We start from the raw sequence: 20229 nt of genomic DNA, 5'->3' as shown, positions 1-20229 counted from the left end.
GGTGGGAAAGAAGAAAGAAAACTGGGGTTCCTCATTAGGATCTTAGGGCTGATAGTTGAGAAATTGCCTCCTGGAGGTCTCCTGAGGCCTCAGGTCTGCTTCAATATAATATTGTCTTAAATTTATCATCCATGGCCAGAGTGCTGTATGTGTCATCAGCAACAACCTGCTAGGGAATTGAAATCATAGGTCCCCATGACCTGCACCTGAGGATTAAGAAATTGCTCTTTTTAGTTTAGGATTCTGCTGATTAAATGGTTTAACGAAGTAGTAGCCTTAAAATAGGGAACAAGACAGAGTTCTTAAGTCAATAAGTGAAGGGAGAAATGAAAACAGCTGAATATCAGGTTGGATCAAACTACAAACTAGCTAAGTCTAACTAATTGATTGGCTGAGATAGTTACTAGCCTTATTGAGACAGGTTAGTTAGTATGTGTAGCTAGGTAGATGGGGGGGTCCCTGGTAAAATAAGCAAAAGGCAGCCATATCCTGAAACTCCAGGTTCTGGAATGTCTCCTTCACTCCAGGACAAAGACATGAGAATATACCTTGAGGTTAATATATAATCTCAAATCCCCTTTGGCTAGACAAAGGAGCAGATCTGATAGATAGGAATGGGTTAGTTCATTAATCCCTTCAGATTGGGCAAGCAGAACAAATCTGATAGATGAATTCCATTAGAAGCCTCCAGTCCCCTTCCCCAAGCAGGCAAGGGAAGGTATGAAAGTAAGAACTTTTGCCTCAGTCACGGGGCACCCTCTTTCGGTACCCCCTACCGCTCGGGAGCTCTGACCATTTGCTTTCAATAAACTATCCTCTTTTTAAAACTCTTTGCCTCTCCTGGTGTTACGGATACCAGGACCAGAAAGAACCCAAGCAGCACTCAGAGAGTTATGAAGGTCAGCTTTACTATGCTGACGGGCTCAGCGGTACTGTGTCCTGCCCAAAGACTGAGCCCTTAGGGAGGTTTTGAGCAGGTTTTTATGAATTAGGAACTTCCTTGAGATGGGGAAGGGGTTGGTGTCCTCTGGTGATTGGCTCAAGGTGTGGCTTGGAGGGGGTTATGCGGAAGTGGGCTGGGGTTTAGTCTGGGGACTTCTCTCTCTGCTCGGACCACCATTTTAAGTCAGTTTCTCCATCACTGGATCCATGTTTTCCTTTCTTCAATCTCCTGAGACACGACCCCGGCAGGCACTCACTCACTCCAAAGTCCCCTACATCCTTTGGGGACTCACAGAGAAATATTCCTATATCATTATTGTGGTGGTCATTTTGTAAGGTATATAAATGTTGAATCACCTGAAACTAATATAATACCGTATGTCAATTATAATTAAAAATAAATTCACAAAAAAATAAAAATAAAATAAGGAGAAATGAGATGCTGTTCTTTGTAATTTTCCTCTTAAGTAATGATACTTAGACAATTTCAGCTAAAACTTTTGCAGTACTACATTGAAGACTGGAGGTGAAATCATTGTGTGAAACTCTGGAGTGTCTGTTTCCGTTTTCCTTATACCCATCTTGTCCCTATAGAAGTTTAATGTGTGAAAAGAAATCACTTTATTAAGGGAGGGAGAGCTGTTGTAGACATTTTGTTTTAATTTAGCAATCGAGGGACCCTTATTGTCTGCTCCAGAAGTCAGTCTAGGAATTGACTTAAAAGTATGGCAGGAAATGCCCAGGGGCTTCATTTCTGTGCTGGGTGGGATTTGGGAGGAACCAACTCCTCAGAGATGCAAATTAACTGCTGAGTACTACCTATTTTTCTACCATAATTATTTAGTTGGAAGAAAAGGCTTGTCAACCTGAAAAGCTGGGGATTGACAAGAGAGTTGAGTTCTTCATGCTACCGAAAATAAGACCTAGATGGACAATCAGCTCTAATGATCTTTTGGAGCAAAGATTAATATAAGACCCAGTATTACATTATACTGTATTATATTATATTCTATTATACCTGGTCTTATTTTACTATAAAACCAGGTCTTATATTAATTTTTGCTCCAAAACACGCATTAGAGCTGATTGTCTGGCTAGGTCTTATTTTCGGGGAAACACAGTGGGCCTTACATTTGAAGGGAATCAGGAACTTTAGGATTGCTTTTGTAAGAACATTGTAGGTTTTGCAACTTGTTTAGGGTTATTCTATTTGACAGCCTGTGGCTTATTAGAGAGTGGTTAATCCTTAACATTAAAAGCAAGTATGTTTTTCATATCGGCAGAACCAGTCCCACACTTTTTCTCAGTATGGTCCGTTTGAAAATCCCCAGGGAGAGAGCACTTTTGCTAGTGACCAGAGAAAGGAAAACAAGGTGAGTCCCTGGGAACTGCAAGAAGGAAAATAAAGAATAAAAGAGCAGGGGAAATCAGCTGAGCTTGAAAACCAACTGCTGGTCACCCACTGGGACTTTAGGGCAGCGGTTTTCTTTTTGGTTCGTTTATTTTCTTTTTTGGGGCCGTGGTTTTCAACCTTTGGAAGATATGGGGCTTCCAAAGTTTCTGATGCCCTGATTGGACCCCAGACCAATTGCACCACCCTTTCTGGAATGACACAGACATCAGTTTTTTGTTTTTGTTTTTTTACAGCTGTCAAGGTGATTTCCAAAATGCAGTCAGTGTCTAGACCCCCTGCCTTAGGGCTCACTTCCCAAACTTTAAATGCTCTTGAATCTCCACAGCTTGTTAAATGCAGATTCTGATCTTGTCTGTCTGGCGCAGGACCTAAGTTTCCGCATTTTCAACCCTGCTCCCAGGAGTTACCATTGGTGGTGGTGGTGGGGGATTCGAGGAATGGGGGGGAACACATACTGAGCAGCAGAAGCCTTTGGTATTATCTCCCGGACACCAGCTGATCCTGCACAAGAATTTCACTGCCTACCATTAAGCCAGTGCTCAACATTTCAGTGGCAGACATTTAAAAATAGAAATCTTGAAAATCCCATTGAATTTAGAATAAAATCTAAACCCGTGACTATGGCTTACAAATCTTTTAATGTGACTATCATTCCGGGTGTCATGCAGGGTCCCTGGTCCCGCTCCCCACATAAGAATGCAGGATATGGTGAGGCCAAAAAGGAACACCCATGGAGCCATAGATAGGGGAGTCATACCACTATATTCTCGCTGGCGGCTGGTTTAGAGACACAGGAAGCAGGAGCCACACAATCCGCAACCTGTCGGCTTCTCTGCCAACCAACCAACCCCTTGCTAACTGCAATCCATTCTTGCTAGCTCAGCCACCATCGTCTTGCTAGCCCCCATTTACTGCTAGCGTAGCCACAGTAGTTATATTAGTGGCCAATGGCTCACTAGTTACAGCTGACAGCCAACTAGCTGATGGCCATCCAATCACATTTGGTGGCCATTTACTACCTGAACCAGCACCTTTCCACATGAGGCCGAGAGCCTGGAAACTGCACTCCTGGCTCTGTCCCCACAGTGACAATCCCCACAGTGACACCTACTGCAGTCTACCTCTCTGAGGGTATCTACCCCCACCACTCTCTGCTGGCTCACCCTGCTCCTGAGACAGATTAGTTAGCATGTTGCTAGGTAGACAGGGGGGTCTCTGGTAGAATAAACAAAAAGCAGTCATATCCTGAAACTAAAGGTTCTAGAATGTCTTCTTCACTCAAGGACAAAGATATGAGAATGTGCCTTGAGGTTAATAAATTATCTCAAATCCCTTTTGGCTGGACAAAGGAGCAGATCTGATAGATAGGAATGGGTTATTTCGTTAATCCCTTCAGGATGGGCAAGCAGGACAAACTTGATAGATGAATTCCATTAGAAGGCTCCAGCCCCCTTCCCCAAATAGGCCAGGGAAGGTATATAAGTAAGAGCTTTTACTTCAGTCACTGGGCTTCCCAGTTTTGGGTACCCCATCTTGCTCAGAAGCTGCAACTTTTTCTCCTGACTGTAATAAACTATCATCTTTTTAAAACTCATTGCCTCTCCTGGGTCCGTATTTCCATTCTTCGTTCTCACGAGACATGATCTGGGTCCACATCCAGAAACTGTCGACAGATCCAACATCATTTACATCATTTGGGGGCTTGTGTCCAGGATTGAAGGAGATGTAAATATTATCTGTGGCTTTCTACTTGCCCACCCTATGAGCCTTCATCAATTTTTGTCTCTTTCTCCTGTCACACAAATAGCAGGCCTCCGTCAGCCATTTAAAAGCGACTAGCATGGCTGCCGACCTTAAGCCTCGGAGGGCAGGTCTTCCAGAAGAGCTATGGATGATCCCCTTTGGCACTTAACCGGAGGAATGTCGGCCACAGTTCAACTTCCTTCTCTCTTTCTTTCTCTCTTGTGTTGAGTAAAGCCCAAAGATGGCGCGAGGTTGAGGTGAATGGCCCTTGGCAGCAACTGTGGGACTCTGACCGTAGTTACTCTGCAGTGTGTCCCAAAGGCTTCCTGGGTCTTCTCCCAGCCCGACTGCCTGTAAGGGTGCTGTTTGGAGGCTTCCCTCCCCATCTCTCTGCTATTTTCTCATATCCTTCTGCTGCCTTTTTCCTTTCCACAAGGAGACTGAATACTGGTGTGTGGCCAGGACTGTGGGCCTTTGCGGACAACTGAGGGATCCTGGTTGTAGCTACTCTACAGTGGGTCCCAAAGTCCCTCTGGTCCCTTCCCAGCCTGACTGCCTATAAGGGTGCCAGCAAGATGACTCCTTTGTCTCTGCTGTTCTTTCATCCTGTCACTATCTCTCCCTAGTTCTTGAGACATAGTTCTGGGGTCCCTTCCCTGTGAGACCTCCTCAACACTCTCCAGTAACATTTTAACAAGCCATCCAGGAGGTAAGCCCCTTTTAGGGGACCCCAAAACCTCTCACTCACTTTCCTATACCTCTTTTGCTTGCCATCCTTTGTGGGGACGGGTCGGTCAGCTAAGTGGCCATTAGGGTGTCCACTGCTTGAAAACTCCCATGATAGGATAACCCGGTCTTGGAAAAGGTCATTTAGGACCTGCCAGTCTCAAGACAAATCCAAACACCAGTGAGGTCTGTGTTTGTATGTAATTTTTCATCTCCTCTGTTCTATCGCTGTTCTCCTCTGGGTACCGCGCGGCTTCTCTGCCACCTGGCTCCACCCCTAGACCGGCACTGCTGCAGCGACAGCAGAGATGGAGGGGCCACAAGAGAGCCAGGCCACCTCAGCCACCACCAGGCAAAGTTGTTAAGGAGGACCAACATATTCCGAATTTGCTCTTCCTTAAGGAATCAACCTTCTCTGAAGCCTTTTGGGGCTTCAGATATCTCTTTTTGCACCCCCCCCACCTCACATATTGGGCTTCAGGGCCTCCTTCCACTCCCTTTTGCCTAGGCCGTATGCCTTCCCTACAAGCTTTAAGTATATACTCCCTCTTTAAACATCTTTATTTAGAAGGCCACTATTATATTAATCGTGCCATCAATTTTTGTAATGCCCAGGGTCGGGACATATATACCCCTCTACCTTCTTAAGGCACCTCATTATTGGCCACAGCCTTAATCAGCATGTGGGCCAACGCCAAACATTCAGGCGGGGCATGGGTAGGTGCCCACCTGGAGGCATGGGCACAGCTGCCCAGATAAGCATGAATAAATTGCAAAGGGACGCCTTTTTGTTGTTCTTCCCTTTCAGATGGGCAATCAGCCCTCACGTGCCTTCACCCCCTGAATTGCATCTTGAAACATTGGGACAAATTTGACCCTCAGACTTGGAAGAACAGGCGCCTGGTTTTCTTTTGTTCAGAGGTTTGGCCTAAATACACGTTAGAAGATGGGGAGATTTGGCCATCTGAGGGAAGTATTAATTACAGTACTATCATATAGCTCAACCTGTTTTGAAGACAGGAGGACAAATGGTCAGAAGTTCCATATGTTCAGGCTTTTTTCACCCTGAGGGACAACCCAGATCTCTGTAAAAAATGTGGAGTTGACCCGGCTCTTTTGGCTGTGATCTCTTGCCTCCCTCCTAAGGAGACCCCTTCTGGGGGGACACCTCCTAGGGAGACTCCTTCAAAGGAGACTCCTCCTAAAAAGACTCCTCCAAAGTAAACTCCAGCGGGATCCTCCTCTCCTGAGGAGAACCCTTCAAGAAATGTTGCAGAAGCCAAGACCAGAAAGAACCCAAGCGGCACTCAGAGAGTTAGGAGAGTCAGCTTTATTACGCTGGCGGGCTCAGCGGGATCCTTCCCAAAAGACTGAGCCCCTAGCAAGGTTTTGAGCAGGTTTTTATGGGTTGGGGACTTCCTTGAGTTGGGGAAGGGGTAGGTGTTGTCTGGTGATTGGCTCAAGGTGTGGCTTGGAGGGGGTTATGTGGAAGTGGGCTGGGGCTTAGGCTGGGGACTTCTCTCTCCGCTTGGGCCACCATTTTAGGTCAGTTCCACGTGGCAGGGAACCATTTTAAGGTCAGTTTCCCCATCACAAACACCCATCTCTTAATCCACCTATAAACAGGAATCCCTGAGGCTGAGGTAACTGAAGGAAAAAAGTGGCACTTTTAAAAAGCAAGCAGCTAATTCTTAAGCCAGAGTCCTGCCATCCCCCCCCCCTCCCCCCCCCCCCCCCCCCGTACTTAGCTGCTCTAAGTCCTGCTGGGACCACCCACAGTGGGATTCATTATAAGGGAACTCGCCTTTAGATTGGAATCCCAGAGTACTAACATTCTAAATAAGCCTACTTTTAAAGTCATGTTATCTGTTACAGAATTTGTCAAGAAAATTGCTTAGATTAAATATCTAGGTATTTCAGAATAAGAAAATGCTGAGGTGTTAATTATTAGGTAGGTCTAAGTTCATTAATTTCTGGCTTCTTGTCACAGGAATGTTAAGAGATAAATTAAGATCTGTTAATAAGTATATCTTGTATTTTATGTCAAAAGCCTATGCTTTTGAAGGTTGCCAAATATATTCCTGGATTTGCCAGTGGAAGCACTAATTGCTTGCTTTTAGTTGTCAGTAAAATTTAAGGCTCTGAAGGTCATGGATTCTAATCTGGAAAAAAATGGTGTGTGTTTTCAAGGAAGGTATAAGGTATGGAAACACATTTTTGAACTTACTGAAAGAAAACAGTTTGTAGTAAGGATGGTTATTTCTGAATGAGTAAAAAGAGACAAACTAAGAGGGACTGGGAAAGTTGTAGAAGGTTTGTGAGAAGTTTTGAGAGTTTTATACATGGTTAAGCTAAATACAGTTAACTAAGTAAATTTCAATCTCAAAAGTAAGCTGGTACAAAGTAAAAGTTAAGTTGTCTCTACTAAGATAAAGTTTATTAGACTATTGGTCTCCTACTGACATTATAAAAAAAGTTTTCTACCTAAAAAACAAGGATTACATATGTCACCCAAATAATTTTGTATGTTTTATACTTTCTCAATCAGGTCCTGGGTTATTCAAAAATTAAATCTAAAAACTAAGTTTTGCTAATAGTTCAGTAAACTTCTATACTTTAAACTGCTAGAGTTCATGTACCTTCCTCGGTATCAGCTATAGGCCAATATAAGGAAGCTCAGCCTGATGTTTTCCCCTAACTGGCAGGGAATTCTAATGGTTCTGGCTCATTGTTACATCCCTGATTAAGAGGCTCCGATCCCAGAGAAGGCCAGGAATTTGTTTAAATGTCTTTAACAACCAAGACAGAAAAATGAGAAATAAAGGAATAGTGAGACCAGAGGATAAGACCAGAGACATGCCAGACTTTTGGCCACAGTTAGAGACAACCCAGGGCTGAAGCCATCTCAAGGCACAAGCCATCTCAAGGCACCCCAAAAGCCCCAGAAGAGAAAACGCCAGATAAAAGGAGCCTACTCTGGACGTGCAAGACCAGATCACTGGAGTCCTAATCCTCCAAAACAGCCGTGCCCCATGTACAAACTAAAGGGCCCTAGAGGAGGGAGTACCCCTTGTTCTGAAGGGAGCAAGGACCAACTCCCTCCTCAAAAATGGCTGTTATCACTGTTGGGCCTGAAGTTCCCAGCATGTCCCAAGCTATTCTCATCACAGGGGGTAAAACAATGGGTGACCCTGATGTGGCAAGTAAGCCTATTAATTTCCTAATTGATATAGAAGCTGTTTATTCTGTCGCAACTGCTCACTCTGGACCTTTTCCCTCTAAAAACTGCTTGGTTATAAAGATAAAGAGGGCTACCAGATTTGGGATCATTTTACTCAGCCTGTTTCTTATCATTGGTCTATACCTTAAAGAAAACATAAAATAAACAAATTAAACTTAAAAAAAGACGAGAAAAGTTTTATCAAAAGACCTCGAAGCCCTGACTCTAACTGCTGCCCATTGCTTTAGATTTTAACCTCAATTCTGTTATTTCCCATGTTAACTTAAGAAGTTCAACAAATTCACAATATAGTTTCTAATATTAAACTAAAAACAAGATTCTTTGGCCTAGATTTTCCTTCCTGACTTCCTAGCTTCCCAGTTTAGTGGGATTTAAGGAAACTTTTCTCTTTTTTATTTTATCCATTATTATAGGTATTCTCTCAGGCTGTTGCCTACAATGTGTCTCAGCTTACAGACTACCCACTGGTTGGCTATAATGGCCTACAAGACAACAACATCCTCATCGGGATTTATTCACCTACTGGGGACCCTTAGACAGACCTCTGGACAAGCCCTGGCTGCCGGTCTCTCTCTACTACGCCCCTCCTCAGCCTGAAGTAGCCAGAACAGTTGTTGTCCCTATTCCTTAATAGCTGTTAGCGTTACATCTTCAGAGTGGGGACTGAGACAGGTTAGTTAGCATGTTGCTAGATAGACGGGGGTCCCTGGTGGAATAAGCAAAAAGTAGCCATATCCTGAAACTCCAGGTTCTGGAATGTCTCCTTCACTCCAGGTCAAAGATATGAGAATGTGCCTTGAGGTTAATAAATTATCTCAAATCCCTTTTGGCTGGACAAAGGAACAGATCTGATAGATAGGAATGGGTTATTTCATTTTTCCCTTCAAGATAGGCAAACAGGATAAACTTGATAGACAATTCCATTAGAAGGCTCCAGGCCCCTTCCCCAAACAGGCAAGGGAAGGTATAAAAGTAAGAGATTTGCCTCAGTCACTGGGCTTCCCAGTTTCGGGTACCCCCACCCGCTCGGGAGTTGCAAACTCTTCTCCTGCCTCTAATAAACTATCCTCTTTTTAAAACTCATTGCCTCTCCTGGGTCCGTGTTTCCATTCTTCAGTCTCATGAGACACTATCCGGGCCCACACCCAGAAACTGTTAACAGATCCAACATCATTTACATTACTCCAGGGCGCAGTTACTTTTGCTGTTCCTCAAACTTTCCAGACTGATCCTGCCCTTGAGGCCTTCATATGAGAGAGCAAATTTTCAGTAAACACAAGCTGTTACTTAAGAGATCTTAGAGTGGTGATAGTATAGAAGTGTTGTTGAAACAACAGGAATCATCTACTCAGCCATAGTGAACTTGACCTTGGCTCACACAGGCCTTCTAATTCATGTTTTTAGGAAAACCTTAATGAATTCATGTACATTGCAGAAGTTGAATTCATATTTACATGAAGGAAGAACATTACCCAGTTTACGATACATACAGCAGGCATAAACGAATCAAGATGCGTTTGCTCTTTACAGGCCTTTTCTTTTGGTGAAAACTATAATCTGAGGAAGCACTTACTGAGCCTGGCTCTTCCAAGTGAAAACTTTGGCAATTAGACTTATTGAATACTCAAAAAACACCTTCACTTTGGCAGATTATAGGTAATAAGCAAGGAAGACATGCCTGATTAGATTAAAAGGTGCAAATTCTTCAATGGTTTTTATGTTTTGATTTCTAACCTATCTTCTGTCAATTACTCTCAGTTAAGTACTTAATCATACTTAATTGTACTTGAGCTTGTGCTCTTAACACTGTGTTTTGGTGGATTGTCCCAATATACAGAGTGCCAAAAAAATGTACACACATTTTAAGAAAGAAAAAAACTATTAAAATTACGCTGATGGTAACCACTTTGATTGAGCACCTCTTGTAATTGCCGAAGTCAAACGTCACTTGTATTCATCTTTTGTTGTAAGTATATATTATTACATTTTTAATACAGTTTCTTTCCTTTCTTAAAATGTGGATAAATTTTTTGGCACCCTCTATTTTTATATTTAAATTGAAGTGGTAGCAAATGACATATTCATATTGTAACAACATTCAACCTATACAAAACGATAAATGATAAAAATCAATCCCCCTTTTATCCCTGACTTGTTAAAAATGATTAAAGAAGACAATTTAGGTGATACGAACTTTATTTAACATTTCATGAAGTGGACAGTCTCTGTTCACAAGGATGCAGAGAACTGCAAACTGGGGCAGAAGGCAGGAAGCTTTTATAGGATAAAGAATAAGAAACATGGAAGTAAGTGTAAAGCCCAAAGTTGGCTTAAACTTTGGGAATTGACTAGTGTGGGGACAGAGCCAGGAGTGCAGTTTCCAGGCTCTCGGCCTCACGTGGAAAGGTGCTGGCTCAGGTAGTAAATGGCTATCAAATGTGATTGGATGGCCATCAGCTGTGGCTAATTGGCTGTCAGCTGTAACCAGTGAGCCATTGGCCACTAATATAACTGCCGTGGCTACACTAGCAGAAAATGGGGGCTAGCAAGAAGATGGTGGCTGAGCTAGCAAGGGCGAATTGCAGTTGGCACGGCAGATTGCAGTTAGCAAGTGGGGTTGGTTGATTGGCAGAGAAGCAGACGGCAGGTTGCGGATTGTGTGGCTCCTGCTTCCTGTGTCTCCAACCCAGCCACCAGCCAGAATATAGTGGTATGACTCCCCTATCTATGGCTCCGTGGGTGTTCCTTTTTGGCCTCACTATGTCCTGCGTTCTTATGTGGGGAGCAGGACCAGAGACCCCGCCTGACACCCCGCATGACAACTGGTTATATTGTTTTTCTGGTCAAATGGAACATTTACAGGGATAGGAATATCATCTACGTTTTGGTTTGCTGGTGTGGCACCCCGGGCAAGAGTGGTGACATCTGGTGCCTAGAAATTTATTTCAACACCTTAATGTCCAGTTTCTCCTCAAGACAACACCACTATTGTCAGTTTCTTATGTACCCTTCCAAAAATGTTGTATGCAGCAATCATTCTTCAATTTATTAATCTGCAAAATGGGGTATTAATAGCACCTGTCTCATTAGGCTCATGTGAGGATTAAATGCGTTAACGTATGTAAAAGCACTTACAATGGTGCTAAGTACATACCATGAATTTAATGATTTTTAAAAATTATGCATATATTAGTGTAAAGGTTGTGTATCAGTGCTGTCCAAATAGAAATATAATGTGAACCAATGTGAAAATATAATATTTTCTAGTAGCCACATTCAAAAAGTATTTATAAAAAGAAACATGAAAAAGTAATGTATTTTATTTATTTCAATATATCCCAAATAATATTTAACCTATAATCAATGTAGGCATATTTTAATGTGCTATGCTATAATCTTTTTTGGTATTCTTTGAAATCCAGTGTGCATTTCATGTTCACAGTATACACCTCAACTGGGACTATCCCCAATTCAAGCGCCCACTAGCTACATGTGGCTAGTAGCTACTCTATTGAACAGAGCAGGTCTGCATACTATCAATCTATAAATTTGTGAATTCTTTTATTTTATTCAAATAATACCATTCCTTGCTTGCCTGGATGTCATAAAATGTTAATATTTTGAACGAATTTGGAGAGAAACAAATTATATTTAAAATAAAGTGTTTTTAGAATTTCAAATGCCTACAACAGAAATTGATTATTAAAATGCTTAATATGATATAAAGAACAAGGGCCTCTTGTTCTTAGGGAAAAGACTAAAATCCTTGCTGTGGCCCCATTGCAGGGACTGGTCTACCTTGTCTGCCCCCTGCTGGTTCTGCACCTGCAATGCTAGGGCTGCTTGGGAGTTCTTGTTCTTCCTATGGGATCTCTCTCCTGTGAACCTCCTCACCTCTGCTGGTGTGCTTCCTCCCTCTGACCCCCAACATGCTCACACACTTCCACCTTGCCTAGTGGGTGATGTATGAATCACTTTAAAGGAAAACACCATGTTTCTTCTTGTGTCCAAACATTGATTTCAATTATTTTATTACAATATAAAACAGTAAAAACATAGAGATATAACTCCTTAATGTTGACAGTTCATAGACAACGTCACATCCAAAATAAAAACATTAACTAAAAAGAAAGAAATTATGTAATTACTAAAAATGGACAAAAGGGTATATAGTAAAAAATAATTCTCCCTCCCATCCATTGTCCCAACCTTGCAGTTCCTCTTCCCAAAGGGCAACTATATATATATATATATATATATATATATATATATATATATATATATATACACATATATATCCAACAAAATGTATATACATTTTAAGAAAGAAAAACTGTATTAAATTGTAGTACTCAATATATACCCATAACAAAAGATGAATACAAGTCACGTTTGACTTCTGCAATTAAAAGAAGTGCTCAAAGTGATTACTATCAGCATAATTTTAATATAGTTTTTTCCTTTCTTAAAACATGTATCACCAGAGATATATAGGTTATTTATCATTGTTTATTTTTATACAGATTTACTGCATTCTTTTTCAAATAACGATTCACATTATTAATTTAGTGGGATAGATGATATTTAGTTGAAGTGAAAATTGCACAGTATCTACACCTGATGCCCATAGTCCAAGTTCTTTGAAGTTCAGCATGACTGGTCCGTAGGTGCTGTGGGATAACACACTTTATCCACCACTCCCTCTTCGTGGACCACTGTGAAGCTTTCATTCTTGCAGCATTCATAATGAGCATTTGATCTTCCCTTGGCAGGAATGCAGGTCTCTTTTTTTCTCACATTATCCTGAGACAATTAGAGATGTATTATTTGTGGCCAACTCAATAAAAAATACACATGTTTAACATGGGCTTTGGGCAGAACTCAGTCATAAAAGATCCAGAAAAATGTTTCTGTTAATTTTTAAGATTGTCATCAAAATAAAAATATGAAATTAAAGGAAGTCTTATAGAGGACCTATGGGCCCAAGAATATTTGAGATTGAGAAGCACAAGCCTAATTTTATATATATATATTCCTCATATATGTATTCCTCAGGGCTCAGCTAAAATAAGACTTACTCGACAACCCTCAATCCCCCAAACTAACTCAGGTCCCCCAGTTATATGTACATATGTACCACCAGTTACTCCTTTAATAAAATGAGAGTTAAGCCACTGACTACTCATATATGGTCATGTGTTTAATGCTATGTTTCCCATTGCAATGCAGGCTCTGGCAAAAGTACCCTGTCTATTTGATACACCGTGTCTACTGTATCTCCAGTGCCTAGCAAAATGCTTTTCACATAAGACATATTTAACAAATATTTTCTGATTAAGTAAAACAGGTATAAGTCAAGAGAGTAGGGTTCAAGCCCTGTGTTTACCTGTCTGTGTAATCTTGACCAAGTATTTAATCTTTTTAAATTTCGATCTCTATACTCATGAGACAAGTAGACTAGATCAGATATTCCCTAACCTGGCATCACCTAGAAAGCCTTTTAAATAATACAGTTTATAGAGTTCTACTTGTACATACTCTGATTTATTAGTTCTAGGTCAAGCCTAGATAATCTATTTTAAAAGTTCCTGAGTCTACAGGAAACCCTGAATTAGTTCTAACATCCTGTGGTGCTTTGTATATATTAGTCCTTGACTTTCATTCAACATATAGTCATTGAGGGCCTAATATACGCTAAATATTACTAGTACTGGGAATAGTAATATGAGTAATATTTAGATTCCCTGACCCCAAAGGACTTGTCTGTTGAGAGACACATAGGTGACCTAATAGCTTTTCGAACACATTGGTAGCACAGGATGTTGCAAAAGGCAGACAAAAGGAATTCATCTCAGTCTGAGATTTAGGGAAAGCTTGCAAGAAATGAAACTTGAGCTGACCACTGAAGGTTAAGTAGGAATTAACCAGGAAGGGAAGATATGTTAACAGAAAGGGCCAAATGTGGAAAAGTCCAGGGGTGTGAGAAAACCTCATTCACTAGAATCCTATAAATGATTCCCAAAGATGTAGCACAGTTAGAGGTCGTAGAGTTTAGGAGACGTTTCTAAAGAAGAAGCTGTTGTTATTACAATTTAGTGACTGAGAGCAAGGGTTTTTGTGCCAGAAAGATCTGGTTTAAATCTTCGTTTTGTCATTTTCTCTCTCTCTTTCTCTCTCTCTGTGACTCATGAAATTTAATTAACTTGTTCACACTCAATTTCCTTATCTGTAAAGTGGGGAAAATAATACCTGTCTTGTAAGATTACTTTAAAGATTAAATGAGGCAAAATGAGGCAATATATGTATAGTTCTTAACACAGTGCCTGTAGATGGAAACTAAAAAATGTGCCCAGGAAGGCAAGTTCATTGCAGCTTTGCTTTTTGTTTTTCAATTTTAATGCCTGCATACTGCTGATGTTGTATTTAAAGCTATTTTTATAGAAATTGTAATTGTTATTATTGTCATGTGGAAAATATTCAAATAGTATAAAAGGATGTTTAGGGAAAAGTAACTGTCCTTCTCAAACCCAGGTGTCTATTCTATGATTTGTTCTTCCTAGAGGCAACCAGGATGTACCAATTTTTAATGTGCGCTTTAGAGATATTCTGAAGCACAGTTGAAATAGCAAAAAATTAGAAACAGTTAAAATGTTCATCTGCATGGGAAATGTCGGTGGAATAGGCGCCTTTTCTATACTATGCAGCATTTTAAAAAGCAGGTTGCAAAATGATGTATTCATTATAATATCTTTCTTTTAAGCACACACTAATGTTACATAGCAATATATATACATATATTTATGTATAAATATATATGAATATATATAATTTCATATTTATAACCAATATCTAATGATTAAGAATTAGGTACTCCTTATTGTGGTCTTTTTGCAGTCTAATTGGATCTTTTAAATATTTATACCTTAATGATATAACAGTGTGCTTAATGAATAAATATATTTTCTGGTATGCTAACTCCTAAAAGTAATTTACGCATTGTGAAACGATTGCTGAAATAGGTTTGTATGTGTCAAATCTAATAGTCTGAGACTGCCATTTGGAATTCTGTGACTGTCTTTGACTGAGTGCCTATGGATACTCTGTCATTTTATTGAATTGTGGTCCACCAGTAGAAAAAGGGGAATTCTTTCTTTTTGAAAAAAATTTTTAATTGGGGAACAATGTGTTTTTCCAGGACACATCGGCTCCAAGTCAAATCGTTGTTTTCAATCTAGTTGTGGAGGGCGCAGCTCACTGGCCCATGTGGTAATCGAACCCGTGATCTTGATGTTATTAGTACTGCTCTCTAACCAACGGAGCCAACCAGTCGCCCAAAAAGTGAATTCTTTAAGTATGACTAGATATAACTTTTTTCCTTAGATAACTGTGACTGTAAAGTTCATCCTGATTTATTCACAGCTATTTTGCATGTACATTAAATGCACACATTAATTGTAAGATACATTTGGATCTCAGAAATCAACAAACATGAAAAAAGTCTGCAAGTCAAGTATATATGACATTGAAATGACATTTCTGTTTATTTTCTTAGGAAGGGACGATGAAAGTGTTAAACTGTGGAAAGTCATAAGCTTTCCATTCAGTATGGTGATTGTTTTCCAACATCACGTTCTAATTTTTTGGTCATCTTTTAGTGGAAGATGGCATTGGTTGAATAATAATAATAATTATTATTATTATTGCCTATAACATTTCCACAGGTCTCAATTTCCTTCAGGACACTTTTGCAAAGTACATAAAAAACTATGTGTACACTACCAGATTTCCTTTCCATTGTTATTATTATTATTATTATTATTATTATTATTATTATTTGGGTGAGGTAGACAGTGAGAGAAGAGAACTTGTTATACCAACAGCACAATATCTTCATTGTACAGACCCCTCATTCCTTGCTCAAACTTTTGTGGCTAGATTTTTCAATGATTAGAAATCATCTGATTCTAGCATTAGATAATATAATACCTATGCTGTATTACAGGACCCATTCATGAGATGTGGGATAGTATAACTTACCCCAAAACATTAATATCTTACCAGCAAAATATATTTACATAATATATTATATTTACATAATAAATAAAGAGTATTTTTAGCCTCATATATTCTCAGGTGTTACTCCCAAATGAGTTTATGCCAAAGTTAGAAAATATGTTTTATTGCATTACAGATGCAGGATTATATGCCCAAGTTATATATACATATATGTGGTTATATACACACACACACACACACACACCTATATACAGTTCTTATATCTATCCAAAGATGTTAGTTAGTAGCGTCATTATTTTAAAAATAATTAGATTTATTTATTTATTTTTTAAATTAGCTTTAGGCGTACAAAACAATATAATAATGAGACATTTACACCCTTCACAAAGTGATAACCCCTCAATCTAGTACCCCTCTGACGTCGTATATAGCTGTTATGATACCATTGACTATATTCCCCATGCTGTACTTTATTTATTTATTTTTAAAAGATTTATTGGGGAAGAGGAACAGGACTTTATCGGGGACTTTATTGGGGAACAGTGTGTACCTCCAGGACCCTTCTCCAAGTCAAGTTGTTGTCCCTTCAATCCTAGCTGTGGAGGGTGTCGTTTAGCTTCAAGTTGTTGTCCTTTCAGTTTCAGTTGTGGAGGGCGCAGCTCAACTCCAGGTCCAGTCGCTGTTGCTAGTTACAGGGGGCGCAGCCCACCATCCCTTGCTGGAGTCGAACTGGCAACCTTGTGGTTGAGAGGATGCACTCCAACTAACTGAGCCATCCAGGAGCTCAGCAGCAGCTCAGCTCAAGGTGCCGTGTTCAATCTTAGTTGCAGGGGGCAGAGCTCACCATCCCCTGTGGGACTCCAGGAACCGAACTGGCAACCTTGTGGTTGAGAGCCCACTGGCCCACGTGGGAATCAAACCGGCAGCCTTCGGTGTTAGGAGCATGGAGCTCTAACCACCTGAGCCACCGGGTCGGCCCTGTATATATATAATTATAGTTGACATTCAATATTATTTTACTTCTGCTTCAGGTGTGCAGCGCAGTGGTCAGGCATCTACACAGTCTATGAAGTGATCCCCTTGATAAGTCCAGTGCCTATGTGACACCCTACATAATCTTTACAACATTATTGATTATATTCTTCATACTGTATTTCACATCCTTGTAACTATTTTGTGACTACCAATTTGTACTTTTGTAATCTCTTCACCTTCTCCCCATTCCCAACCCCTCCCATCTAGCAACCATCAGTTTTTTTTTTTGTTTTTTTTTTCTCTCTCAACATTTTATTTTTTGTTTTTGAAATACAAAACACATTTTTCTTACAAAGCATATTAACAAGCTTGACATTCTTTTCAATACAGGACAACTTCCTATACATACTTAAAAACTTCACTTTTAAAAACAGCACATTTTATGGAGGGAAATATTAATAGCTCATTAATAAGACACATGGGCTATCATTTTTTATTATTTTAGTGTTTATGAATGACAAACTTGGATAGCCCTCCGACTGAAAATTTGGTCCTCTAAAATATACAAGTATTCCTCCTGTAACAAAAATAAATTAAATGTACTATTGAAAAATCAGAAATGTATTTGGTATAGGCCTCTGAGTGAGCTTGAAAAACAAGTTAGGATGTGTTTCAACTGTACAGAAGGAACATTCTGGAATCCACCTAAAAACATTTGGCAGAACAACTGGCCTGATGCTACTGGAGTTATTCTGCCGCAGAGTGGACGGACAGAGGGTGCGTGGAAGGGTACTGCAGACTCACAACAGCCACAGAAACACTCAAAATTAACCAAAATTCAATAGAGAATAATATACAATAACAGAACAATCTCAACAGTTATTCAGTGTCTGGAAAGCACATCGTAAGCTTAGAACAAATACCTCAGCAGAAACAATATTTAAAACATGTGTAAGACTTTGAAAGTGAAAAAAACTTCATTACTCATAGATGATGTCTTGTGCATACGTACATTAGTTTCCAGGACACTGGGGACAACCACAAAACATACAAAGTAAGAATAATGCCAAGCTGCTTAACCTTCCACCAATTTCTTGAGTGTTAAACCCAGACCACCTTTGGCTACTTGCAGGGGTGTCTTTTCTTCTTTATTCTCAATGTAAATACTTGCTCCATGAGACACCAGCAGTTTTGCTTCTTCCACTCTCTCCTCGTCACAGGCTAAGTGTAGAGGAGTGTTACCCTCACTGTCTTGGATGTTTGTGGATGCTTTGTAGTACAGAAGGATATGAATCGTCTTCAAGTTACCCTTGGCCGCCGCCCGGTGCATTGCTGTAGCCTCATAATGGTCCTTAGCGTCTGGATTAGCCCCGCCTTCCAGTAACATGACAGTGATCTCATGCCTGTTTTTGGAAGCTGCATAATGTAGGGGAGTACAGCCATTTTGATTGACAGCATTCACTTGAGCACCTCTTCCTAGAAGGGCTTTTACAATCTCATCCCGGCCAGCAGAAGCAGCGATATGAAGAGGAGACCAACCTGCATCATCTTTATCATTCACTGGCACTCCAAGTTGCAGCAAGAATTCAACAATTTCTGTATGTCCGGCTGAGCACGCCCAATGCAATGCAGTCCTGCTGTCCTGGTCAGTTCTAGTAGCCAGGGATTTATCCGCCAGGATCCTTTCCTTCAACTACAGCTTCCCGCTGTAGGCCAGATTACAGATCATTAGGTTAGATACAGAACCCTCCATTTCGCTTTCCCAGGATCTCGGGCTGTTTTTTTTCTTTATTATCTCTGAGTCTATTTCTGTTTTGTTTGCTCGTTTATTCTGTTCTTTATATTCCACATACAAGTGAGATCACATGGTATTTGTCTTTCTCAGTCTGACTTATTTCACTTAGCATAATATTCTCTAGGTCCATCCATGTTGTTGCAAATGGTAAGATTTCATTCCTTTTAACGGCCAAGTAAATAGATTTAATGTCCATCTTCATTCAGATATTTTGCTGGCTGTGTGAAAAGTATTTTTCTTTCCTGTCAAGGTACAGTGTGGGAACTTCTGTAATTTGAGGAAATAATTATCTTTTCATTCTCTTAGCAATTCTGTTATGTCAGTAGGGAATGGAAACAACCATTAGGCATTAGAAACAGAGTCAAATTTGAATCTCAGCTTCACCATTAGTTGGCATAATAATGAGATGTAGACAGGGACTCACGCAAGTCAAACTTGGATTGAAGTAGATCACAAAGTGGTAGGAGCTGGTTAGTGGTTAATCCTAGGAAGGAGGGCAGGAGCACTGACTAGGGGCATAAGGGGGCTGTTAGCCACCCGTGTTTTATTTCTTGACTTTGGTGGTTGTTGCAGGAGTATGTTTACTTTATGATCATTCATCAGTTTGTACAGTTATTGAGCTTGTATCTTTTTGCGTGTACTACTTCTGTAAGTAATGTTTAAATAAAATGTCGATTAGTGAAAAGAATAAAAGTACTGAAAAATAGTGACAGACTAACTCCCATAACCCATAGACCCAATGGGGAAAATATTTCATAAAACCCATGTATAAAATAAAAAGGATTGAATAATATCACATATATTATTAAAATGGAATATAAAATGTAAAAAAGTTTAGGGGTCATCAGTTACGATGATATGTCTCTAAGTAGTAGCTGGTAAATGTTGTTTAGGGGTCAATGTGCAGATGGAATAAAACATTCTCTGATTAGGAAATTTCTTTCTGCCATGTCTGGAGCTCTGGGGTGTCACTCACCAATCCTTAGGAGTGGTTATTATGAAATAATAACAACAACTGTGTAAATGGTTTAGTGTTTTTAGTACATGAATACTTAAAAAATAGAAGAAAATTTGCAATCATTACATTTATTTTACCCTGAAGACTAGTGTTTTATGAAACATAGCTTGGGAAATATTGGTTTAAATTTTAATCTTATGGGCAATGGGAGGCTGTTTAGTATTTTAAGAAGGGGAGTGACAATCTCATGCCGTCATGGAGGATGTGAAGGCTGGGATAGAAAAAGGGAAATAAGAATGGGACTGTTCCAGTAGTTAGGGGATGATGAGAACCTTAATTCTGTTGACTGGCAGGGTCAATTAAGAAGAGAGAATTGATGCCAGAAATTTCAAGGTGGTAAAATCAATAGGCTTCGTGAC

The 20229-nt window shown here is 40.1% G+C and overlaps 1 pseudogene; it reads right to left on the bottom strand.

Moving 5' to 3' along the window:
- Nucleotides 1-18009: 18009 nt before the first annotated feature.
- On the bottom strand, nt 18010-18828 carry LOC141571568 (uncharacterized; annotated as a pseudogene).
- Between the last annotated feature and the right edge of the window lie 1401 nt (nt 18829-20229).

Source organism: Rhinolophus sinicus, linkage group LG01, assembly GCF_036562045.2.
Source record: "Rhinolophus sinicus isolate RSC01 linkage group LG01, ASM3656204v1, whole genome shotgun sequence".
Classification (NCBI taxonomy): Eukaryota; Metazoa; Chordata; class Mammalia; order Chiroptera; family Rhinolophidae; genus Rhinolophus; species Rhinolophus sinicus.
The sequence above is the reverse complement of the archived record's forward strand: the minus strand, read 5'-3'. Positions and strand labels throughout refer to the sequence as shown.